The sequence below is a fragment of the Equus caballus genome, chromosome 7, assembly GCF_041296265.1.
Source record: "Equus caballus isolate H_3958 breed thoroughbred chromosome 7, TB-T2T, whole genome shotgun sequence".
Classification (NCBI taxonomy): Eukaryota; Metazoa; Chordata; class Mammalia; order Perissodactyla; family Equidae; genus Equus; species Equus caballus.
This window is the reverse complement of record NC_091690.1, coordinates 17,352,549-17,365,870: the sequence shown is the minus strand read 5'-3', so window position 1 is coordinate 17,365,870 and position 13,322 is coordinate 17,352,549. Positions and strand designations below refer to the sequence as shown.

Sequence of the window (13,322 nt, the reverse complement as noted above, 5' to 3'; positions counted from 1 at the left end):
AAAAAGCAATGGTCATGAGTTGGTGATTACTGAATATTGGGATCCATTACACTATTCTGTCTACTTCTATATATATTTGAAATTTTCCAAATAAAAAAGTTACCAAAAAAAAAGGTGCCAACCACTGGGAATCACTGTAAGTATACTGGGCATTTTTTCCAGCCAAGCAAGGACATGATGATTAGTACCTGAATTTGTTCATAACAGAAGTTAGAGGTAAATCCATTCCTCTTCAACAACTTTGGGAAATTACAACAACGAGCAGGATTTTGGTATTTAACCCATACCATTTCCACAACTGACTTAGTTCTCTTAGGGTCTCTTTAAATCCTCTACTCTAGAGGCCCCAGTGTGGTGTTAGGTATTGTCATTTTTTAGTAATTACTACTGAGCTTTTTTCTTAGTGATAAAAAATATAATAGTATATATCAATGACATCTTAGATTCAGTGAAAAATGATAGATGGGCTGAGGAGAAAAAAGTGGCAACTAAAACATGGCACACTCTAACAATGTTTCCTAATTTCATAAATGTTAAGACGAAAAAAATTTGCCTCTTGGAATTGATGAAATACAATATTTTCCCCAAAAGCACCTTTTCTTATCCTAACTCTTCATCTCCAAACTAAATCAATCTTTAGAATCAGTAGATCCACAGAAGGATCTCTGCCTCCACCTGTTTGCCTGTGGCATCCCTACCTCCTCCTACTTGTCCCCGTAGCACTAATTTGAAAATACCAGATTTGTGTGCCTTTCCTTCTGTCCAATGCCAAGCAAGGTGCCTTGTTCCAGAAATACTCAGAGAATGAATAAACGTTTCCTTTCGTGCCTTTCAGGGTGTTTTGTGTTCAACAGGTCCTAAAGACTGACCAATATGCCAACATAAGCATGGACTCGCACCCTCTACCAGTCAAAAGTTTATCACAAGGAACAGAAACTAGCTCTGCCTATTTAAGCAGACAAGGAACTTGTTCTGAAGGTAACCCACACAATTTCCAGGAGCGCTAGAGAACTGGGTTTAGAGGTTACATAGCCAAAAATAACCCTTAAAATGGTTGGTCCAGTGTAGACACCTCTACTGCTGCCACCAGGTCCAGACTCTTGAAGCTAGCCCCACCGACCCCCCAGTACTGGTCAAGGGGCATTGCTCCCCTTAGGCAGAGTCTGGGTCATGGGCCCATGCCTATGATGCAAGGTGTCTGAGAAAGGAAGCATCTGGCACTTTTAGCTCCCATAGTGAGGAATGGGCTCTGCCTCATAATGTGGGAGAGCCCCCAAGGTGGGAAAGAGGTTCAGATGGTGGTGTTCAAAAGGAATGGTAAGTGCTCACTCTACACTATAAACAAATACCTTTGAAAGCCAAAATATAATACAGAGCAGTAGAGTAAACATAGAGTACCCTGAGTGAACACGTTTGTCTTTCGTCTTTGTCTAATTTGATTAGGGGGACTGTGCATTTTTACTTTAGAACCTGAAGACACGTCTATTTTATGGCTATTCAAAATATACATCATGTTGAACTAATTTCAAGTATGATCTTAGATAATTAAAGAATACCTGGAAATAGTCTCTTTAATTTAACCCAGTGGGGGTCAAAGAGTAGATGCACTTATTTTGAGTCATGATTATATCATTATCCAAGGAATAATCACTAAGTAAAAAAGAATAAGGATAGATATTCATTACAAAGCAAGGAAAGGATGTACAATTGTTATATGTTACATAAATGTTACTAAGCTGAATTAGACATGGGCAGATTCATGTTTAAGTGCCTGGGAGCTCAATTTAAACTGCATAATCAGATTTAGGAGGTGCTTTTAAGGTCACATGGGCCAACGTCCTACCCAATAAAGGCATTCCCTCTTATTACATCCCTGACTCGTGGCCCAAAATGTATCACTTTCAGTACAGTGTTATACTGTTTGTTCCTGACCTTTTTGATGTGGACTCTATCATCTATGAATCCAACCAAAGATGACAGTAATCTTGCCTATACTGTTGGTTAATATCAAGTGCACTAAAACTATTTTTCACAACCCAAACTGTTGTTAAACTAGGACTTCTACCCCCTGTTTTGCACAACTGATTTTAGAACCTAAATGAAGCCAACATCTATTCTTTTTAAATATAATCTTAGTTTCAGCCCTTGCTCTGGGATAAGGGATATCAAGTTTAATCCTGATTATCATCCAAATTCATTAGTGCTTTGAGCTTTACATTATCAACAAACCTGATATATGCATCATCTAAGCATATCTGAGCGGTTGATAAAAGTGTAGAAATGTCAGGGTCAAGGCAAGAGCTCTGGGGCAGGTCAACAGAAACCATCTTCTCATGTTGGCTTCCATGCCTGTGAACAGCTGGGTGCAGCTCTGAGGACGGCTGATCAAGCCAATTATTAGACTGCATCCCAGACCTCATTTCTGCATCTCACCCACAAAGACTACTCAAGAGCCTAGTTGACAGACGTGTACCAGAGGATTGTGGAGATGTAAACATTTGATGAGTCTGGCTCTTTGTGAATACTCTAGGTTATCTACAATTTAAAGGAATCACAGGAGGGAATTTTGATATAACACAGAACTCCCTGGTGAAGCAAAAATTATAAACCAATCCTTCTGTTTTATAAGTTGATTTTCACATACTAGGTTCATATATTGGGCTACATATACATTATAAATGAGACAGAATATGAAAGTCAAAATTCTATGTTAGATATTTTAATACAGGCTTTTAAAATTATGACTAATGATGTGCATAACATACATTTTAATTAAAACAGCATTCATAAATGTATACTATTTTAAGAGAATGTATGATTAAACTTCTCAATTAAAAACAATTGTTTTAAATGGATAATTTAAATGGATTCTAAGACCAAAGAAAATCTGAAATTAAAATGTAAGTGTTCTACTGGACTATAGAATCTTCAGAAAATCTGGCTTCCAAATTCTGAATGGTAAAACATTCATTTTCTTCTAAAGGAAAAAGGAAGAAATATACTTGTAGAGTAAGTTCATTCCAGAGATCGATTCACACTTAAAATATTTATAATGCCAACTGATGATGTAAAAAAAAGTCTGGGAACAGACTTCATGATGTCATTGATGATATTTGCTAACCCAAAAAGCAGCTGTAGGATAAATAATTAGTTTCATTATGAAGGAAACCTTGAAAACATATGGCAGCTTTTCACCATCTACTTGTACAAGGGAAATAGGAAGGCAAGTTACAGCGCTGAAATAAGCTCTTAGACCAAGCATTCTAATTAACCAAGTCCTAATCCCAATAATTAAAATGGAAACTACGTTTAAAAGGTATGTAAAGACCTTTGAATCTGCAGGCATTAGCTTGTGTGAGACTGATTTTTTTAAAGGGGCTTAATGAACTCTCCTTAAGCATTTACCACAATCATCTTGCTTTATACCAAAAAAGCAAAAACTCAAACAGCAAATGATGAATTATTTCTATGGCATCTGAAAATCAGAGAGTACACAGACAATATACAAATTGTCTAATTACACTGAGAATGAAGTAATTTATCCCTTAGAATAGTAGTAATAGTTAACGTTTTATAGACATAGAGGATTGGATTGGCACAATATTATTTTTTAAATGTGCACATCTTCCATTTTACAGCACAGAAACTGACGTAAAATAAGACTTTCTAGTGGTCAGCAAAAGTGAGCTGGAGGGTTAAAAGCTCCTGGGATGCAAGAACATACTGTCTTCAGATTCTTTAAATTCAGAATATTTACTGAGGACTTAGAATGTGAATTGAGCACACAATTTCAGTTAAAGCTCTCTCTGGTTGACAGTCCATGTAAGCTGTCATTAGAGATCACTGAAGTAAGCCTTTCTTTAATATATCCACATGAAATCTTGCTGAAAATAAAACCTACAGTCCAATTGCCTTGAAATTTTAGCAACTTCAATATGTCCTTGATCACTTTTTTTCTCATGTATTATCAGAATTATAAGGCAAGATATGTTTGGCAGATACTTCAAAGAGGAACAGCACAAATACCTGAAATCGAATTGCTTTCTGCTCTATTTTAAAGAATAATTATTTGATAAGAAAGACTCCAATTAACCATTTCATTATACATTTTAGCATAGGGTAATTTTCATGATTTCAAGAACTTCTTTAAAGTATGAAGTAGAAATTTAACCATACATATGGATACTCAAATATACGAAGGTCTTCTGAACATGGTCCTTAAAACAATTAGATTTGTTGACAGCAGTGCAATCTAGAATGGCACTCTATTGTCATTTGCTTGAGTGTGGCAAATTGGAATCTTCAAGAAATGAGTAACTGTTCTCTATACAGGCTGCACTGGTTTGATCTTCAACTTTCCCGGAAACATCGTATGCTGATCAATAGTGAAAGTACCCACTGGGTCTTCAAAGACACAAATATAAGTGGTATTTTTTTGGAATTAATTGTATTTGGAACATGCTGAGTAGGTACCCTCTGGTACTACAAGCATACGGTCATTTTGACATAGTGCTATTTCTGTAAAATCTACATTCTTTTCATCATCGGAATCCGCTTCCTTAAAGATAGCTGGACCAAGTCAGGAAATAACTGCTATTTAATATCTTTTTCTACTTGAAGAAATAGGTTTCCTAAAACCACAACAACTGCTTATCTTATTTCAGGACTTTGTGCCAGAAGCAACTGAATATTGATCAGCATCTCAAATATTTTATTTAAATACCTACTTTTATATAAAAATAATACAACTTTTAAATATTATACTCCAGTATCGTTTGATGATGACCTTTTACCTGAGGACATCAGATGGTATCGGGATAGTGAAGAAGCACTTTAGTCAGGGCAGAACAACTGCTTTTTTAATGCAATGAGATGCATTCACCCAAATACCATTTACCAATTCCTGCACATGTTCTTTTCAACTCCTTCTTCCATTCGCATCAGCAACTATTTAAAGTCTTTCTTTTCAGAATACCCTTCACACTTCTCTCATTCTCAGCAGGCCACTCTGTCCTCCAGCTGAGGCCATCAGGTAAAATCCTTCAACTTATAGGTCCACTCCACTAGCTATAAACCCATGAATTCCTTTCCTTCTTTCCTCCCAGATCTTACTCTCTTCTTCAAGGCCAGATCTGTCAAAATGGCTGGTCATCTCACACCCTGACTGGAGCTGCCCAGCAGAATTCAGTGTCCCTCCAGGCTCCTAAGTGGACACCCCCCACACCTGGCATAGCAAGTCTCACATCTTATGACACAGATCCCTCCCCTCGACTTCGCCTACTCATCTTTGTAGATTAGGCATCTCTCACTAAGCCCAGCAAGCAGAGATACTCAACAAATACGTATTGAACTGAAACTGCTTACTTTTAAGCATGAGTTATTTTCAATAGCTTGAACCAGAACTCAGCTTGTCCCAGATTGTCTGCAGAACAGCATATGATTTCTGCTCCACTTTATTTTTTCAACCCATAAGTGACCCAAAAAAGAGGGGTGAGAAATTTCCAGTGACTAGAATTGCCAGATAAAATATAGACTACCCAATCAAAACCGAATTTCAGAGAAACAACAAATCACTGTTTGTAGTATAAGCATGTCCTAAATAGTGCACCGGACATACTTATACCAAAAGCAATGATTTTTCGTTTCTCTGAAATTCAAATTTAACTGGAAAGCCTGTATTTTTATTTGCTAAATCTGACAACGCTACCAGTGACTGTCTGAAAACTCTCAGAGAACTCAAGGAATGCTTCTTTAGAACACCTGGAGGTCTAGCCAAGCTCTGCAAACTTCCCAATTGACCAGATTTTTTGTCTGTTAATACACCTGGGGTGATTTGTGAGCATCTCAGTAATACGCTTTAGGAAATGGTGTTTATTACGTAAAATTTTCACTTATTTTTCTATTTCATAGAATTCCCTTCTAATACTATTATCAATAATTTTAGCACAAAGAATACTGTAATGTTGCTCAAAATCTCTTGGAAAGCTGATATTCATAGAGTTATTACCATGCCTAAGTTAATTCCGAGCTACATGTATTAGTAATTAACAATCTTTGAAAATTTCATATTTTCAACTAAACCAGCAAAACACAATAAGGGAAATAAATGTCTTCCATTTTGGGATTTCTCTTCGTTAATCAAGCACAGTGAGACATACTGTCCTCACTAACAGGCTGGGGAGAAGCAGCCTGGCAGGCGGAGGTGGAGCCTGTGATGTAACTGCAGTGGGTCTTTGTTGGAAAAGCCTTTCCTAAATGTGAAACATCTGTAAATTGATGCTTCAGCTTCACCGTGTATGCACTGGCAAGAGAAAAGAGTTGCCGCTTTTGGCATTGTGTGTATCTTGAAGGCTTGAAATCTTAATCAACAGAAGAATTCCTCACAGGTCGTTTAGAGACATACCTGTCTCAGGAATGGAAGAAAAAGCGGGTTTCTTTTGCAAAGGAGTACCATTTTAGAGTGGTAACTGCTGTCTGTGGCTGTTTACTGATTAATGGTGATGGTGCAATGAAAGTTATAACCCAAAGTCTAAGGAAAAATGCCCTACAGCTTGTTCCAATCCTGGAAGTTCTTTACATTAATGCTCTCTTCCTTCAGTGCTCCTGAGAGGAATTACAGAAAAGATATTAATTTCTTATTCCCAGGAGAGAATTAGGGAGAGATAAAAACCTCCCAATGTAGAGGGATACAACACTGTGCCTTCCTCCAAATTTGAACTAGACTGATCCTCAGAGACAACTTCTAGGGAGAGAACGACTACGTCCTCTGTAACTACCTCGTTTAATAGGACGATAATGAATTAAGATGTTTATCCCAACGCAAGCACACTACCTGTTTTCCACCATATTGGCAGCCCCAGTTAAGGACCGTTAAGCTACGGGCACAACACGCACACTGCAGAGATGCAGAACAATGCCTGGATGCCTGCCCAAAACTGGTCTCTCCAAATGACGGACTCAATTTATGGTTCCAATCTAAAGCTCATCCGGAGTTAGCAGCGTCATTTTCCTAGTTGCTGTGGGAAACGGATGAAATTTGGAAATCTCAAGGCACGGAGCTTCCACCTGCCTGTTCAGAACTGAAAGGCTGACAAACATATTCATTAAACTTGATCTGAAGCAAGTGAGCCTGCGAGGTCATTCCTGAAATATTCATAAGATGTGTTACCGGACTCGCCACTTAGAGGCTGAGCAGAAAGACGGTGAGTAGGAGCAGCCCGCACCCACAGTTGGAGCAAAGGCGCTCACAACAGCACACCCCCCACCACAACACTCCACTGTTCTGCCTTTAACAGCTCTGTTGGCCGTCGCTCCCCACTCGTCCGTTCAATTCCACCTGCCCAGGAAAGAGAGATGCTCTAATAAGTGAGGAGTGTCCCAGCAGTTGGAAGAGGCACCAGGCGCCAGTCCCTCAGTTCCTCCGGGCTCACAGCACAGATGACCCCCAGCCCCGTGGCCCCGCCAACCCGTAGCCCTGAACTGCCTCAGGGGCCGAAACCCACGGGGCAGGGGGACCCCAGGATCCAGACTGGCCACTCGCCCGACCCAGGCGGCCCTTCTCCACCTCCTATTTTGGCCTGTGCCAGGGACGCCTCCTCCAGAGCCCTCGCGTGCAGTCGCTAGGTGACCCTGGCCGAGATACAAACAGCGTCTCGCGCTGACCAGCAGCCTCGCGGTTGTTAATTTTGGGAGCAGGAGGAGGAAAGGATTACGGTCCTAGGTGACTCCTAAGCCCCGACATCGAGGCAGAGCGCACTTTCATTCACGTCCCCTCTCTGCCCGCAACCCTTATATTTCTGCTGCGCCCCAGTCGCAGCGCATCTCGCACAGAGCCTCGCGACCTCGCCGCCACCTGTCTCCTCTCCAAGGGCATTCGCCCCTCGCCCCTCGCCCCTCCGCTCCTCCAGGGTCGGCCCCAGGCGCCCCTGCTCACCTGCACTCCGGCGGCCGCAGAGAGCTCAGCAGGTGCTCGCACGCGGCAGTCGGGTCTCCATCTCCGCCTTCCCCAGGCGCTCCGGCTCCGCGCTGCGCGGCGGCGATTGACGCGGTCCGTCCCCGGTGCCGAGGCTGGACCGGGGTGTCCGCGGCTGCCGCACTGGCTGCGGGCGCGGGAGGGGCGGGGGCGGGGCGGGAATCTGGGTCGCGTGGAGCGGAGCAAGCCGGGATGCACCCGGGGCGGCCCGCGGCGAGGAGGCGACCGAGAGCAGCCCGGGGAGGGCGTGCAGAGGTTTCCCTGGGAGCGCGACGCGGGCGGCGACTGAGCATGCCCAGTCCGCGAGCCGGGGGCGCGGGCGCGGTGCCGGGGGAGGGAGCGCAGCCCCCTGAGCGGGCGTCTGGGGGTGGGGAAAGGGTTAAATCTGCGGACCCGGTTGCGGTGGGCAGAGAGCCGGCGGTTGGCCGCAGTGGCCCAGTATAATTGCGCCTGGATGGACCCCTCAGAGGAGCCGGGTACTGGAAGATGATGAACCTCAGGAGACCTGTGAATGGGATTCGCAGAGTCCCGGAATGAGTGGGTACGGTGTGTTCCTCGCTGCCTCCCGGGAGAATTGTCCAGATGTCAAAGTTTGTCTTTAGCTCAGCTCCAACCTCTGCGGTCTCACTGAGTGGTTTCCTCAATCTAGACACCCACCCCTCAACTGCTTTCCTGTGCCTTGGGACCTCCCCCGCAGGGGTGCCCAGGCAGCCCCCGCCTTTCGCGACTCCTGGACCGGTCGGGTCAAGTTCTCAAAAAGCCAGCTCTTTAATTAGGTGTAATTGATAGATCGTGTCAGTCTACCCAGGTCACCTATCTGCATTTCAACCAGGGCTTCAGAAACAAACAACTTAACCCCGGGGTTAATTATAATGGATGAATTATAGACACCGTGGTCTGGGGCTATGTGGGGAACATTTCTTCACAGTGCAATACGACTGGCCCAGAACTCACTCACACACACACGCACACACACACTCGGAAGCCCGTGCCTGTCTTTGTTTCTTCGGTATTGTATTTCATGTTTGATGAAGAACGTTTTCTCCATATCTAATCAAAAAGTTTCTTACGTTAGAGGCGGCATAGTGTCAGGGAAAGAGGATGAGCTTCGAGGTGGGCCGTGATTTCAGTTTCCACCCCAAGAGATTTCCTAGCCCTTCTGCACCTCTGTTTCCTCGTCTGTAAGATTGAGGGAGGTGATCCCTCTCTCTCTGGACTGCTGTGAGCATTAAATGAGGCTATGACCGCAAAGCACCTGTTACATAGTAGATGTTCTCTTAATAAAAAATCTCTGCAAGTTCCACCTCCACTGTTCTGTTTTTATGAAAGGTTGGGTTAGTGATAATCCTTAAATGGTGAACATTTAGGGTTTTCCCTCTTCACATTAAATAAACTTAAGCTTTGATCTTTCTAAATTTTATCATTGTTAAACATTAACCACTATTACCTTTTCTTTCAACTCTGCGGTTTCTTCATACTTCCTTGAATAAACCTGTTGGAAAAAGCTAGATCAAGGCCATATATAGGATCTATTTGGAGGGAAAAGCTTTTCAGGAGAGATTCACTATAGGCGGGTTTATGCACATAACAAAAGAGTTTCACTCCATAGTCTTTTAAAAGTAATTTTGGGCCCGGCCCTGTGGCCAAGTGGCACCGGTTTGGATCCTAGGCACGAACCTAGCACCGCTCATCAAGCTATGCTGAGGTGGTGTCTCACATAGCAGAACTAGAAGGACCTAAAATTAGAATCTACAACTATGTACTGGGGTGCTTTGGGGAGAAGAAAAACAAGAGGAAGATTAGCAACAGATGTTAGCTGAGGGCCAATCTTTAAAAAAAAAGAAACAAAAAAATGTAATTTAATTTACTTGCGTTCCCCTGTGGTCTTCGTTTCACAAGTATTCCATAAAGTAAGGTATGCTTGTATGGAAGGAAATTTACTTTCCACTAATACTGTCCACTATTTAAAGTATCACTGTTAAAAAAATAAACCTTTCGTTACTCCCAAACATACCATGTTCCTCATAACACTGCCTTTATTTATGGTGTTCCATCCTTTCTGGAACACTTTTCTCTTTCCACTGCACTTCACAAAGTTCTACCCACACTTCAAGCTTAAATACCACCTTCTTCCTGAAGGCTTCCCCAGACTCCAAGGCTGATGCTGTGCTGTCATTGCATGAGTGCATACTTCTGTCACAGCACTGTTTAAGTAATGTAAAACAATTTTCTGAGCAACTATTATGTGCAGGCACTGTTCTAAGTGCTGGGAAAACAATGATGAACAAGACAGACAAGGTCGTCGCCCTCATGGAACTTAGAGTCTAGTTTGAAGAAGATAGGCAATAAACACTTTAACAATAAAGAATCACCAAGGACACAAGTCAAGCATTTTTTTGTCTTTGTGCTATTCATCAAATTAATCTATACGGTCTTGATTCCTCCTTCCAAAAACATCAATAAAAATATTACTATTGGCCATAGGCTAACCAAACTACGTGGATGTGGATCCCTGCCAGTTTGTTGCTGAACCGATAGTTTTTACCCCTTTCATTTGACTCTCTCAGCTAGAATGGTCCTAATCCCAAATGACTCTGGGTAGGTACCTACAATCCCATATGATGAATGGAAGGTGATGGGGACAAGGCCAGAGAGTTTAATCCCCACGCTAAATTATATCCTGTCTCTAATCTCAAGGAACAGTGTTTCTCCAATGGCTGGATTCAGCTGATTCCCAGATCTCCTGCATCCCAAACATCTCTTCCAGGGTCACACACCACTCCCATCCCTCACCTTCTCACCACCTTTGGCTATTATTTATGTTAATAGTTATCCTCTGTTGTTTATCATTTGACTGTTTGGACCTACATATTGTCTGAAAGACTCAAGATTTTCTCTCTGATTGTCTTATTGTCTGAGTGTGAGACGGACTTGGCATCACTTAGAACCAACTTTCTAAAGCATATTTGCACACATGTTTTCCATAGCAATTAGTGACAGCTTTGCTGCTATTTATTGTTTGACTCTGGGATGGGATTTCCTTCTTCCTTGAATTACAGAATTTAGCAGATGACCTGTATGCAATAGATCCTCAATAAAAGATTGTGAAATGAATGAATGAATATATACAGGTTCTCAACTCTTCTTACTTCCTCAGGATATAGTTCTTTTCTAGTTGGCCTTCCTATTAACCCAAGGATTTGGCTCAGTTTTGTCTTTTCCTAGTCTACTAATTTCTCTCTAGCCATAAATCCACAGATTTCTACACTTCAGGGTCCACAGAGCATTGTGGGAGAAAATCTTAGCCATAATTCATTATAAATTTGTGTGTTTTTGCTAAGGCTACACATATCACCTATAAATCAATATCCCTATTAATTCCTCCAATCCACAATAACTATCTTTAAAACTTTTTCTCCTTTCCACCTCCTCCACCCACCAAGTTTTGGACAATGTACATTTGGCTCTCTCCACTGCACCAGAAAAGAGAGACCATCAAGGGTCACCACTCTAGAAATTAGCTCATTGTTGTAAATATATCCTCCTCTTCAATCTCAGCAGAGTAGATATTATCTTTATTCTTGATGCTAGTCTGTACCAATAGACTATTCTCTTCCATCTTTATTCCCTCTCTTCTGGCTAGTACCAACTTTTCTCATTCTCTTATCTCTCTCAACCACCTTCCAACTTCTAGTAAACATACCTAGAGATTTTTAAGAAACCTGACTTGATTCCAATTCCCTTTTAAGATGTCTAAAAATTAACTATGTAGCGTAAAGTTCTCAGGGGTCCTTTAAAGAAAACTCATTGGTCCTTTCCCATCTCCAGATATTTCTTTTGTGCTTCCTCATGGCTACAGTTACGTCTGCCAAGTTTGTAAGTACACAAAGATGTATGACCTCATGCTCTGCTTACCGAAGCAGCTTTCCTAAATAACCCCGTCATCAAACATCTTTTGTCTTTTAGAGTACTAGGTACTGTTCAAGAAAAACTACTCTGATATGCAGCTTTGTCACATACAAACAAATAAAGCATTTCTCATCAGTTAATAAACACTGGAAAAATACAGGTAATAGACAATCTAATAGGATGACATGCAGAGAAGTTTATACAGTTTCAGGTAATAGACTTTTTGGGGACTAGTATATCTTTGGATAATCCAGGAAGTCTTCATGGGCTTCCAAACAGGCAGGGTTGCAAGCCCAGGTAGTTTGGAAACAGTTAGTTGTTTGGATGAAGGAATCAAAGTGTCTGGTGACATTTGCTACAGCAATGTTACATAATGTTAAAGCGTCAGCCTGGAAGTTACCGGACCTGGGCTTAACTTCTTTCAATTTTGCGTCTAAAGTGAGGATGATAATAACGTGTACCTCATAGTGTTGCGTGCAGGATTAAATTAATGATGTGTAAAGTACTCAATACAGTGGCTGGCCCACAGTGCTCAATAAAAGTTAGCAATGTATCCAGCTGCATTATTTCTGGATAAAAAGCTTGTTTAATAGATTACCATGAGATCAACAACCAGAGGGGGTAGTTGAAGAAAATGAGATCACCTAATGTAGCATTTAGAAGTAATGAGTGCAGAAGCCACAGAGGAGGAAGTTTTGTCTCTAAAGCTGCCCTAATTACAGCAGTGGAACTGAGGAGGAAGGGAAGACTTAGGAGATGCTGTGCTCTGTCATCTACTTAGACTCCACATTGGCTCATTACAAATGACATGGAATTTGAGCCTTTTCCAGACAGGCGGATATGCTGGCTCGCTCAGGAGATCTCTCCCGGAACATCATCCTTAGGAATTTCTTTGAATACAAACTTACCCACCCAGAGGCTTCTTTGTTTAGCTAAGTTGGATTGAGCAATGGGCAAGTAGGCATTTCCTGCCTGGATTATTTTGTGGGTGGGGCGGTGGCCCATTTATTTATTTTTAATCTACCTCTGACTTTAAGTGTTGTGATTTGAAGAGTTGGTTGTAGGAGATGTATGCATTGTATGTATTGGCTTCACAATGAAGCTAGAAGGAGACCTCTGGGCTTAAAATGTATTAGGCCTTGTCTCATTTTCTTTAATTGTTATGTAAAGTTTGGAAATTAATATAAGGCCACTCTGTTTTCCAATAGAATGGATTTTATAGGCCTACGGAGTTCTGGGTACAAAAGTGAAGTGGTGGTTGCATCCAATATGCCTATTAATATCTATCTTGATGAAATTGTGACTAGAATTATGTGAGAGTTAATCATCATGTTAGAGAATGCTTTAAACCAAATAAACGACAACTCTTGGATGTGCTGCTATGGCAGTAGTTCTCAAAACGTGATCTAGAAGGGGCTTTCCAGTAGCCTAAAGACTGGGC

General features: G+C 41.7%; 1 protein-coding gene across 4 annotated transcripts in view; it reads right to left on the bottom strand.

Annotated features, from left to right (window-relative positions):
- ELMOD1 (ELMO domain containing 1) overlaps nucleotides 1-8,614 on the bottom strand; it is a 63,447-nt gene extending 54,833 nt beyond the window's left edge. For 2 of the 4 annotated variants that reach the window (XM_023644740.2, XM_023644742.2), the window contains exon 1: nucleotides 7,934-8,612. The gene's annotated coding sequence lies outside the window, so the exon portion shown is untranslated. Of the gene's footprint in view, nucleotides 1-7,933 lie in introns of all 4 variants that reach the window. The other 2 variants (XM_070272749.1, XM_023644741.2) reach the window with 2 other exon arrangements.
- Nucleotides 8,615-13,322: the final 4,708 nt, after the last annotated feature.